We start from the raw sequence: 11,965 nt of genomic DNA, 5'->3' as shown, positions 1-11,965 counted from the left end.
ACCAAAAACAGAAAGAAAGGTTCGGGCAAAAATTAGGGATAAAATGAAAAATGTACACCCGGCAAGTCGAAGACCTGAAAAGGCGACTTGGGCAAAAATGGGTATCCCGGTGGACTGAAAACCCGAGAGGGCGGTCCAGGCAAAAGAGGGATTGAAACGAACAACTGCGTCCAGCATGATCGTTGCGCTTTGGTTAAAGCATCATGGATAATGCCCGGTGGGGATCAATCAGAATCGTCTTGTTCAGAAGGCAGAAAGCACGGAGAGTCTGAGGACATATGGGGTGTAACCGAGTTGGAACTCGATGAGATCACGGGTTTCACATTGCCATTAGGATAGATTTTTCCTTTTGTGCGCGATTACCTCTTTTCAGGAATTGCTTCCTTTTGTATTGCTCAGTTTGAGCCACATTTTTCAATCAATAAAATGCATATTCAGTCAAATAATTTTGTTTTTTGTTTTCATTACCGCTTTGATTGCAAAAACATCCAGATATTTTTGATAAAGAGTCTTGCATTTTAAGACATACAGGTCCCTTCCAATGCATGCCTATAAGATTGAAAGCTTGAAATCTTATTCGGAAGGTTGAGTGACCCAAGTGTTGAAATCTTGACACGCCTGGGGCACGGTTTTATCTAACGATCTCTTTTGCAGGAATTGTTAGGTATTTTCACTCACTTGCAGGTTGTGATGTGGAAGCTTTTGATAAAAACAAATCCCCATGGAGTCCGATCAGGGACGAATGAATATGAAGGAATGACGAAGAGACGTTGAGACGTACGACGATCCTTGAATGATATCAAGAAGACTCTTCAAAATCAGAAGATTGGAAAGTCTGTAGAAATTCCCCGCGAAGTCTGATCAGGGGCAAGCAAGTTGGGGGACGGTGAAAAGACGACGAGGGACGTCCGACGGCCTTTGGAATTAATCAAGAAGACTCTTCAAAGTCGAAAGATTGAAAAGTATGTATAAATCCCAGGAGTTCGCTTTCCGTCGAGCGCGAAGCGATTGGGAGTACAAGATGATGGAGCAGAAAAGGTCCAGACGAGTCTGGGAGTTCTCAAAAGTGGAAAGCTGATGCGAGATTGGGAGGTGGATACTATGGTTCGACGAGTCAACGGGTGTTCTGTACCAACTTTTCTCATTTCCCCAGCTATATTCCCAAGCAGAATTGTGAGGACTAACTCCCCAGCAGATCCAAGGTCTATGGTTCCCCTAGCCGAGTCAGGATGGTTACCCCCGACAGGTTGAAAACGGTGTTTCCTCAGCAGCCAGGCCTGAAGGTTGCTATCCCCGAGTGGAGCGGGTTTCAATGAAATATATCTCCAGCAGTGTTCATCCTACCAGTGGATTGGATGAGTTTCCGTAGCAGACTGATATCTGCATCCCCAGCTGAGTTGATTCTACCTATGGATTGCATGGGTTGTCCCCAGCGGGGTGGCATTCGCTTCCCTAGCAAGGTCAGGATGGCTATCCTTAGCAGGTGTCAAATCAATGCTTCCCCAGTCGCCAGGCCTGAAGGTGGCTGTTTCCCAGCAGAGTATCTGTGAGCATTTCCCCAGTAAAGTTGCCAGGTATCTGTGAGGGTTCTCCAAGCAGAGGTGGATGTACATCCCCAGCAATTCAAAGATCGAGGTGTCCCCACAGAGTGTTGGTGGTTCTTATCCCCAGCAAATTCCCGAGCGGATTGGGTGCAAAGGAGGTTTTCCCCAGCAAGGGTTGCCTTTCCCCAACAGCAGTGCTATTCCCCAGCAGGGCGGAATCGGAGTATTGACGAGTTTCTCAGCAGAGTATCTCGTGCTCCCCAGAAGAATCCCTTGAGGGGGATACTTTTTATGCATTCATCATGTAGAATAGCATAGCATGTTGCATAGAAAAATAAATCGCGTAGCATTTCCATAAGTATGGAGCATTACGCAGAAAAATCAATCATGCATCATATTGCACGCATAAGCTAGTCTCAAGCCGTGGTTACCGTTTGGGAGGTGGTTTTATCAGACAGTGAAGGTGTTACTCCGAGGAGTCTAGCATCATGGTTTTAATCAAGGATATTCTCCAGTAGTACGATACTGGAGGGTAAGTTTCTGTCGAGCAGAAATGGGAATGTTAATCAAGAAAGTTTCGGGGTTCAAGAAAAACAAGAAAGAAGATAATCCCCAGCTAAACGCGAAGTGTTTGTCTGCCAGGGTTGAATAGAGAGCAGTCGGCTCAGGGCTTATCATCCTCAGCATGGGTCGTTGTGGCACTCCGGCCAGTTTCCGATTTCCAGATCGAAGAGGTTCTCAACAGTCAGGACGAAGAACTTGTGGCATTCCGTCCAGTTTCCGATTTCCAGATCGAAGAGGTTCTCAACAGTCAGGACGAAGAACTTGTGGCATTCCGGCCAGTTTCCGATTTCCAGATCGAAGAGGTTCTCAACAGTCAGGACGAAGAACTTGCGGCAATCCGGCCAGTTTCCGATTTCCAGATCGAAGAGGTTCTCAACAGTCAGGACGAAGAACTTGCGGCAATCCGGCCAATTTCCGATTTCCAGATTGAAGAGGTTCTCAACAGTCAGGACGAAGAACTTGTGGCACTCCGGCCAGTTTCCGATTTCCAGATCGAAGAGGTTCTCAACAGTCAGGACGAAGAACTTGCGGTAATCCGGCCAGTTTCCCGGTATCCAGATCGAAGTGGTATCCAGACCGAAGTGGTATCCAGACCGAAGAGGTGTTCAGACCAAAGTGGTGTTCAGGCCAAGAAAATGAAAAAAGAAGAGAAAATTCTGGGGTCCAAGAAAATGAAAAAGGAGAGAGAATAGTAATCCCGAGCGAGTGGTGTTCAGGCCATGGGTTATCCCTGTGTTACCATTTATTTTGGTATCTAGGTCGACGTTTTTGTTTCGGTATTCAGGCCGACTTTCTCCGTTCCAGACGGATTTTTGTTTCAGAGATTGTTTATTCGCTGATTCTGACGGGCATTGTTAATTATTATCCCATCAGAGTGCAAATTGTTCGTCTGTTCTTGGTATTCAATCACTCTTCATCCTGATCATCTGAAAGCCGAGGCTGTTCATATCGACAGGTTCACAGTGGATTGAATAGGGGCAGCTGTAACACCTCAAAATTTGCCCTCCTCTCTTGGGACTAGCTAGCATATTACATATCATTTTTAGGTCATTAGGCATTGCATATTGCATATCATGTGGTCACATTGTGCAAGCCATTCTCCCAAGTCTTGATCAGAAGATAAGAGGTCATGGTGCAAGCTAGGGTTTCATTGGACTGGTCATTGATCATCTGAGGATGTGGAGGTCCAAATTAGGGTTTTGTGATTCTCAAAGGAGATTGGTCTTCATCTTGATTGAAATGATTCATCATCATCATCATGGTTTGTCATCATCAGGTGTTGGAGCACATTCTTTGAGATTAGGGTTTTGACCACTGGTCAACCCTAATCAGTTGCATGGGGCCAATCAGGGCTTGGCAAGGAGATGGGGTCTACAGTGGATATGGGGATCATTTCATGATTGTATTGAGCTTATTGAGGCTAGGGTTTCACCATTGAGCCATTTCATCAGAGAATTGGGGCTCAGATTGATTAGTGCATTGCCAAATTCATCTATCAGTTGAAAAGTCAACTGTGGTCAACTGTGCTTGATTTTATGGATTTGGAGGTGGGAGAGAGTTGGATACACTTCATTCATGTTGAAATAAGTTTTATTTGACATGTCAAAGCTCAAGAATGAAGAAAATAAAGTCAGGACAAAAATTGCCAAAAATAGAAAGTGACTTGTAATGGAAGTTTCCAAAAATGGAAAGTTTTTGACCATAAAATTACATGTCCAAGAAAGCTTCAAATGAAAATTTGTTCAACATCAAAGTTGTAGATCTTGATCTCACCTTTCCAAAAAGTCCAAGAACTTGAAATTCCCATGTATGGTTGGCAAGTTATGGTCCATTCAATTTCAAAAAAGACCTATAATCAAAGTGGCATAACTTCCACATGGAATGTCCAAAATGAGTGATCTTTTTATGAGCAAACTCCATTTCACATGTACTTTCATGGTGCATAATCAAAATTCATCAAAAATGATCAATGCAAAAGGTCAATTTTCAAGTGCACTAATTAAATTCAAGGGCAAAATGGTCCAACTTGAGAAATAATTGGAATTTTGGAATGGGAGTTTTTGCAACACATCACAAATGATATTTAGAAGTTGCTTGAGCTGTCATGAGCTGTCATATGGCAATATTTGGCAAGGGCATTTTGGAGCTTTCACTCAAATTGCACATTAAGCTAATTTCATTTCATTTGGTTAATTGGTGATTAGCAAAGTGATTAAGCTGGAGTATAAATCATTAATCATAACTGAATTGCAAATCACAATCACAATTATCAAGAAATCTAACAGAATTTCACCAAGAACCTCTCAAATTCTCCAAAAAGCTTCATCACTTTTTCTCATCAATCTTCATCAATTCTTCACCAAAGTGCAAAATTCTTTTTGCTTCGTGCTCCATGGATCTAGATCTTCATCTGTTTTGATAAAGTCATCGCCAAAACCTTCTGAATCTCCACTTCTCAAAGTAAGGTCAACAATGGTGATTGGAAAGTTCTTGCAATTGGAGTAACCTTGAGCTGAGATACGAGTTGCATTCATCTTCCTCAACCTTAATCTCAATCTGTTTTGGACTTTGGCACGAGGAAACACGAGATTTCATCACTGCTTCATTCAAGGTGCATAAAATCAAATATCATCATTTCTTGAATTGTCATATGCTTATTGTAGAGCTTGCAATGTAGATGAACATGATGTGATTAGTTTTCGATTTGGTTAATTGTGGAATGAGATATTTCGATTCAAAGTTTTGATGTCGTTTCTCTTTTTGATCGATCCGTGAGATATAGTAGGAATTAGATTAAATCGTTCACATATTCATGATCCTTGTGTTCATACGGTTCCAATGGTTATAAACATGTTGATTTTGGTGAAGATTTATTGTTCATGAATTTCTGCGTTTTCTGGAAATATATTGGTGAAGAACGCGTGAAAATGTGCTGTAGATCTTCATTTTCCATTTGCTTCATTTGAATTCTGTTTACCGCCTTTGGCAACCAATCAGAACATTTCCTTGCCACTAATCAAAGTGACGTCGTTTTGGCCATGGCTTTAAGAATTACAAGCGTGCCACTCCAGATTTAATTTAATTGATTTATTTCATTTCTTTTTCATTTGTTTTTCATTTTAATTACAAGAACTTCAAAAAATCATAGAGAACTCATTTTTCATCCAAATTTTGTGAAAAGTTTTGCATTATTCTCCTGATGATGTGTAGAATTTAATCATGATTTTTGTGGATTTTTTGCACGTATGGAAAATTAATTGACCTAGGGTTTGATTCAATGTGTCACATTTGTATATGTGTTGCCAAAACCTTCATGAAATACTCATAACTTTAAAGAAATGGATGGAAATTTTTGTGCTTATTTTGGACATGTTGATGGTGATTTTCATGTAGAGTTTGTGATTTTTGGATACTTGGTTGATTAGATATGAATTTTTGAATTAAGGTGTGACAATTTGTGTCACACCAAGCTAGGTCAACTTTCTGATTTTATTTTCCTGGCCTAGGAATGTTTGATTGCTCCAATTTTTTGCATGAAGGATCATTGATATGTCAAGATTACATGAGGATTTTTCTGGAATTGTTGATGTCATTTTCTAATTGATTGATAATTTTCTTCTCTGTGTGCTCATCTTGTAACATTGTGTGACACATGTTGGCATTTTGTTTGTGAAATTCTCATATGGTATTGGATGAAGATGAAATTTGGTATGAGCATTCTAGACACATTGTAAGACATCATGGTTTTGATCCCATTCATTTCTTAATTGTTGTCACTGTTTTATGAATTATTGAAGTGGATGCTTGTTTGGATACCATGTTTTGGCTTGTATAAATGTGTCTGGACTTCTTGATTTTCATTGACCTACTTTCTTTTGTCCAATTAAGCTGAAAATTGACATGCTATACATTGAATGTGTCCTGTTTAGGTGTGAATTTTTGTGGAATTAATTGAATTGATTTGGTATGCTTTTGAGTGAAATAGTTCTGTTTGGTCATTTGAAGTTGCAAATTGCATGTTTGATGTTAAATTGTGCATAAAATGATAATGGTGAAGGATATGAGCATGGGACCAATTGCATTTGCTTTTGAATTGTTGGAATTTGATTTTGGTTGAAATTCACTTGCTGTTTAGATTTTTTTATCCCTTTTGGACCCTAGGCTTGGCCTAGTGGTCTTGTTTCTCACATTTGGTGTGGAATTTCAGGTTGAAAGGCAAAGAGCTTAAGGAGATAAATGCAAGTTGCAAATTGAGTTTTGGTTGATGTTGTGAACTAACATTGGCTTTGTGTTGTAGGTTTGATGCTTGAGCTTGAGCTCATGGCTTGCACTTATGTGCATTAACTTGTGTTGTCTGAATAGATTGACTTTTGCTGTTTATTGTTGGTTTGTCTGAGTACTGATGATACTTGATTGATTTCAGGTACATTTAGTCGCTTACAGTTCTTTAAGAACTTGCTTGCTGCTGCTTGGTTGTATAAACCAGTTGAGGTAGACTCTCTATACTTCATGTAGTCTGGAAGACCTGGCCTGTTACTTGGCCAGGCAACTGTCTGAAGTCCTCCTTAAGAGGCGATGATTGTGATTGTTTACTTTTGTGCCAAGCAGGTGAAGACCTCTATGAGGCAATTGGCGGAACCCAAGGGATATGCAATCTATCCCCCGCTATTCTGTTGAGTCGTCCCTCTGCTCACACGGCTGTGTGTTGATGCATTGGGACACAAACCCAAGATCTTGTGCTGTTGCACAATCGAGTCAGAGTCTTGAGCGTAGAAGGGTCCCTCCATTCTGGACCCACGCTCCTTTGTCTGAAGCTCTCCCTGGTCAGGGATAAGAGCTGTGAAGTCTAATCTTCACTCACCTCTCATCTGCTTCACCTTAGCCCCGCAATGGCAAGGTTAAGAGCGAATACTACCCATGTACAGATGACTTGCTTCGGCAGTCAAACCCATTGTTTGAGCCTCACTTGATGGGCTATAGTGTGTGCTTTGTGAATATTTGTTTGCTCTGTTTGCTTGTATGCTTGTATGCTTGTTTTCCTGGATAGGATTAGCTTGCAGTTGTGCAAGTAGGTAGAAACCACAACGTAGGGCAATGATGCATGATAACACTAGGCTCGAGTACAACTCCCTGGTAGTGTGTCTTCCCTTGGTTTCTGGCTAGAATTTCTTTCCCTTTCAGGGGAACTACATCGCCCTGATCCTCGTTCCAGACGAGGTATGTAGGCAGGAGACCGTGCGAGGTCTCTCCGGGCACTTTTCTTTCTTTTTGTGTGTGTGCTTGACAGTTATAGGCTCGAGTTCCCGACTCCCTATTAACTTGTTGGTTGTTGTATGCTTGGAAGCTGATGTAAGTCCATCAAGTGGCATTCGGGTTCCAGTGTGCGTGTGTTTGGTTCGGATGCCGATGTAAGTCCAGTGATTGGCTTTCGGGCTCCACGTTTGCCTTCTTGTGTGTGTTTTGGTTCGGATGCTGATGTAAGTCCAGTGATTGGCATTCAGGCTCCATGTTTGCCTGTGTGTTTGTTTGTTTGTTTGGCGTGCGTGACCCGAACTACGGCAGCTCTGATTCTCGTTCCAGACGAGATACGTAGGCATAGGATGCGACATCCTATCGAGCTCTCTTCCCCTTAACCCCACCTGCGTTCCTTGTGTGTGTGTGTGATGTTTAGCAACCTTTTCTTTCTTTTAGAACGTGGATCCCGTCGAGTACGACGGACGTGAGGGGTGCTAATACCTTCCCCTTGCGTAACCGACTCCCTTACCCTTTCTCTTTGGTCGCGAGACCATGCTTTTTCCAGGTTTCTCTGAGCGTTTCCTTTCCCTATCTTGGGATAAATAACGCGCAGTGGCGGCTCTGTGTTGTGTTTTTGTTTCAGCCCGCCGGTTGTTTTTCGCGGATGCGACAATTGCTACAAGATTAATCCGGATAGTCTTCCTGGGAGCCATAGCCTTACAAAACAGAGCAAAGTTAAATCCCTAAGTCCTTGAAATGATGTTATGATGTTATGATGTTATGATGTTAAGTAAATAACACGCACAAGCAAGTCACACAACAATCATTCCTAAGTTTTGAGGCTTGCATGAGTTCCATAGGTAAGTACCCTCCCCACTGAAGTTTGGTTGGTTCAACCTGTCCTAGAATAGTAACCGGGTTCTAGAAGGATCTCAAATCATCGACCTTTCTTTAAGTCCACTTCAGTGCAACACCAAGTGGTTGACCAAAGCTTCCCTAAAGTCCAATCTCAAAGAGTGTAGTATCGAGTATCAACCAACCCCAGTCGGAACCGAAGTCAGTTATCTCACTACTTTCTAATGGCTAGGATGAGTCAATTAGGGTTCTAAAGGTCTGGTTAATGCTTTGATGACACCACGCGAATGCCAAATTTTTCCTCAAGTAAACATGAGGAACATCAGGACATCAAAAGTGTCACATTAACCGTAGCCATCATTTTAACCATTCCGGTATACGCCGGATAGTCGCGATGATCTATTGCTACTTACCTAAGGTACACTAGATCCGGGTGTAGGATCTTTCACTCAAGCATAACATACCCAAGCAATCCCTTAAAAGTAAATCAGACAATTTAAATAACTGATCTTGTTTTTAAGGTAACCTCTCTTTTTAAGAATCCCCAGCAGATTCGCCAGTTCTGTCATACGGTGAACTGACTTAGTGTGTTTTGCTTTTAATCGCAATGTCGCGAATAGCAAGAGTCGCCACCGACTTTTCTTTTATCCAATAAGGAAAGGTGGAAAAGAACAGGAAAGACCTTGATCAGATTTTGGGTTCGGGAGGTACATTATACAAAGGGAAGGTGTTAGCACCCTTTGTATCCATGGTTATCCATGGGCTCTTAATTGCTTGATCACTTATGTTTGTCTGAAAAAAGTGGTTGTGAATTGTTTAGAAAATGTTTTGAAAAGAGAATTTAACTTTGTAATGATTCTTGTATGAATGTATACAAAGTGGTTATCTCGTTTAGTTTTGAAAGTTGTTTAGAAAAATATAACTCGGTAGTGATTCTAGTATGAATGTATACCAAGTGGTGATTTTCTAAAAGATGTTTTGAAAGGTGTGGGGTGTGAAAAATATTTTAGGTTATGAATAAGCAATTAAGAGTTATACCTGTCCAAGGTCTTTACGGGCATTTCCTATCCTTATGAGGGTAAAACTGTCCTTACTATTGAGAAGTGAGTAGTTTTATCCTTTGGATGTAAAAGGGTCATCGTAGGGTCATCGATTGGTCATTGAAGGCAACAGTTGTGAGGATACCTTAGCATTCGAAGGGACCATCATCATTTAACCGTAGGCTACACCGAAGGGTCATCGAGGGACAAAGGCAACATCTGAGGGACTATAATTCGTTTTGTAGGGACATGATGATTTAATCGAAGGGTCTTTGCTAAGTGTATCCCCACATTCGCGGGACATGACCATTATACCGTAATACCGTAGGGCAACAAAGAGAGGTCCAAGATCGCATATTCAAAGGCCGTATTTTACAATCAATTAGGTAATTAGGAGGAATCCCCACATTAAAATTAATACATTAAGATCCATTAAGCGATTTAGGGTGTATCTTTGCCATAAAATTAATACATTAAAATCAATTGAGCAATTCAGGGTGAATCTCTACAAGGGTATCCCACAAATAAAGCGGGATACCTAACAAGCAATCTTTTCCTGGGGGTATGTGAACCTTTACAAAACTCAACAAAAACATGTCAGAATACCAAATCAGGGTGCAATCGAGGATTACACCACAAAAAAAAAGATCCCAACAGTAAATAAGGTCGGGTAAATGATGCATGGCTATGATAAAACATGAGTGAAAAATCAGAACAGAAAAATCAGCTGCTGTCACGTTCGCTCCTACCTCGCCTAGCGAAGGCTTAGCGAGTACTCGTTGCATGCTCGCTTAGCGAGGTGCTAGCGAGCGGCTGCGGATTCTGGTTTTGATATCAGTACAATTTCAACCAATTTTATGCCTTATGGCTTTCATTACAGCAATTATATGGTTAATCATTTAAGGTATTCAGATACATACTAAAATTCATATGCCAAACTCAAGATATTTTCATAAATTTAATCATAATGCCATATGCGAATTAAGAACATAAAGCAGTAATAGCAATGTAAACCTGTTTGCAATTGAATTGCAACTTCGAATCGGCAAATCGGATTGAATTCGGCAGAAGTAAACCTTGATGCCGCCGAGTTCCTTCAGGGTTTGCCTCCCATGAGTGTTAGGGTTTGCTTGCTAGGGTTCTCCTTTCTCCGTTTTTCGTCCTCTTTTCGTGACTGAAGTGTCGGTATTTATAGTGATTATGGTGACCTAATGGGCTCAGAATGAAGCCCAAAAATTCTGATGTTCGCAAGCTTCGCTAGGCGAGCGTGTAGCGAAGGTTCGCTAGGCGAGCGTGTAGCGAAGGTTCGCTAGGCGAAGGAATTGCTCGCCTAGCGAGCAGGCCAGTTTGGGCCATTTTCTGGATTGGGCCTGTTGTGAGCTGGGCTTTTGTTCCTTTAAGGTCAGTGTCTTGCAGAACAAGTTGGAGTGCTTCGAGAAATGTTTTGCAAGATTAATGGGCAAATTTTGGGGTATGACAGTATCATATGAATGTTCACTTCATAAGCACTTGATTTCATGAAAGTTGGCATTGGCTAAGTCCTTTGCATAAGGAGTGTTGCCTAAATTCTAAGTTCAATAGTCTCAGATCAAACCAACAGTCCACACAAAATGTTTTTTAGGGTTTTTGTTCTTATTATGTACATTAAGGTCAAAAGACCACACAAACAAACAAGTATATACAAACATAAAATAACATAAAATATGGTCCAAATGGACAAAGGGAAAATGACATTAAAGTAAACAACTTGAATGGTATGAATAAAGACAAATGGATAAAGCTTAAAAATTAAAGTGCATAAAAGTAAATGACTTGAAATTAAAGGTTAGTTGTTAGTTGATTAGAAATTAGTATTGCTTTTGCTTTGTTTTTGTTTAAGTCATTCTTTGGAGAACACTCAACCCACTTATCACATGCATGAATCCTTGAACCAAGATATCTTCCAAAGGAAGGAAAAAAGATCAAGTTTCCATACAATACCATGAAAGAGGGGAGACTTACAATCTCACTAACTAGAATGCTATGCCTTTTGTGTCAAAATTTAGCGCTATGTTAAGCAATCGTAATTGGACTTATGTAGAAGTCACAACTATTTGAGGATGAGCAATAGAATTTTGGTGTTAATGCATGTTAGAGACATAATGTAATGGACTATGCTCATGAAACATGCCACACACAAAAAGAATATGCAAAGTGGTGGACCTAATCTCATCCATACTCATGTTGATTTTACAATCAACTAGCCTTAGGATGTATAGATATTACAGGTCTATGATATGAATGAATAAAGAAGGGGAATGAGATGAAGAGGGAGGGGAAGTGGATCAAACACAAATTGGTCAAAGGAGGACTTTTACCAAATTAAGATCATTCATTCATTTTGGGAGATGGAATGTACATTCCATAAATCCCCTAAATCCAATTATCTTAACCTAGTAAAGTCAAATCAACCTTGACCAAGGCCCAACAACACAAGTCAACTCACAAAGTCAATTAAAATGACTCTACATAATTTATTTGGCAATTAATCAATTAAAAATAATAAAAATATGCATTAAATTAAATTATGGTTGGTCAATTTCCTAAAACCTCATCAAAACCCCAAAGAAATGGTCATGAGATTTATCATAGGTCAAACAAGGTCAAAGGACCTTGGAGAAAAAATTTCAAAATTTTTAGAAACTTAAAAGTATTTTTAAACAAGTAAAAATATTCACCAAATCAATT

This window comes from Lathyrus oleraceus, chromosome 6 (genome assembly GCF_024323335.1).
Source record: "Lathyrus oleraceus cultivar Zhongwan6 chromosome 6, CAAS_Psat_ZW6_1.0, whole genome shotgun sequence".
Lineage (NCBI taxonomy): Eukaryota > Viridiplantae > Streptophyta > Magnoliopsida > Fabales > Fabaceae > Lathyrus > Lathyrus oleraceus.
The sequence above is the reverse complement of the archived record's forward strand: the minus strand, read 5'-3'. Positions refer to the sequence as shown.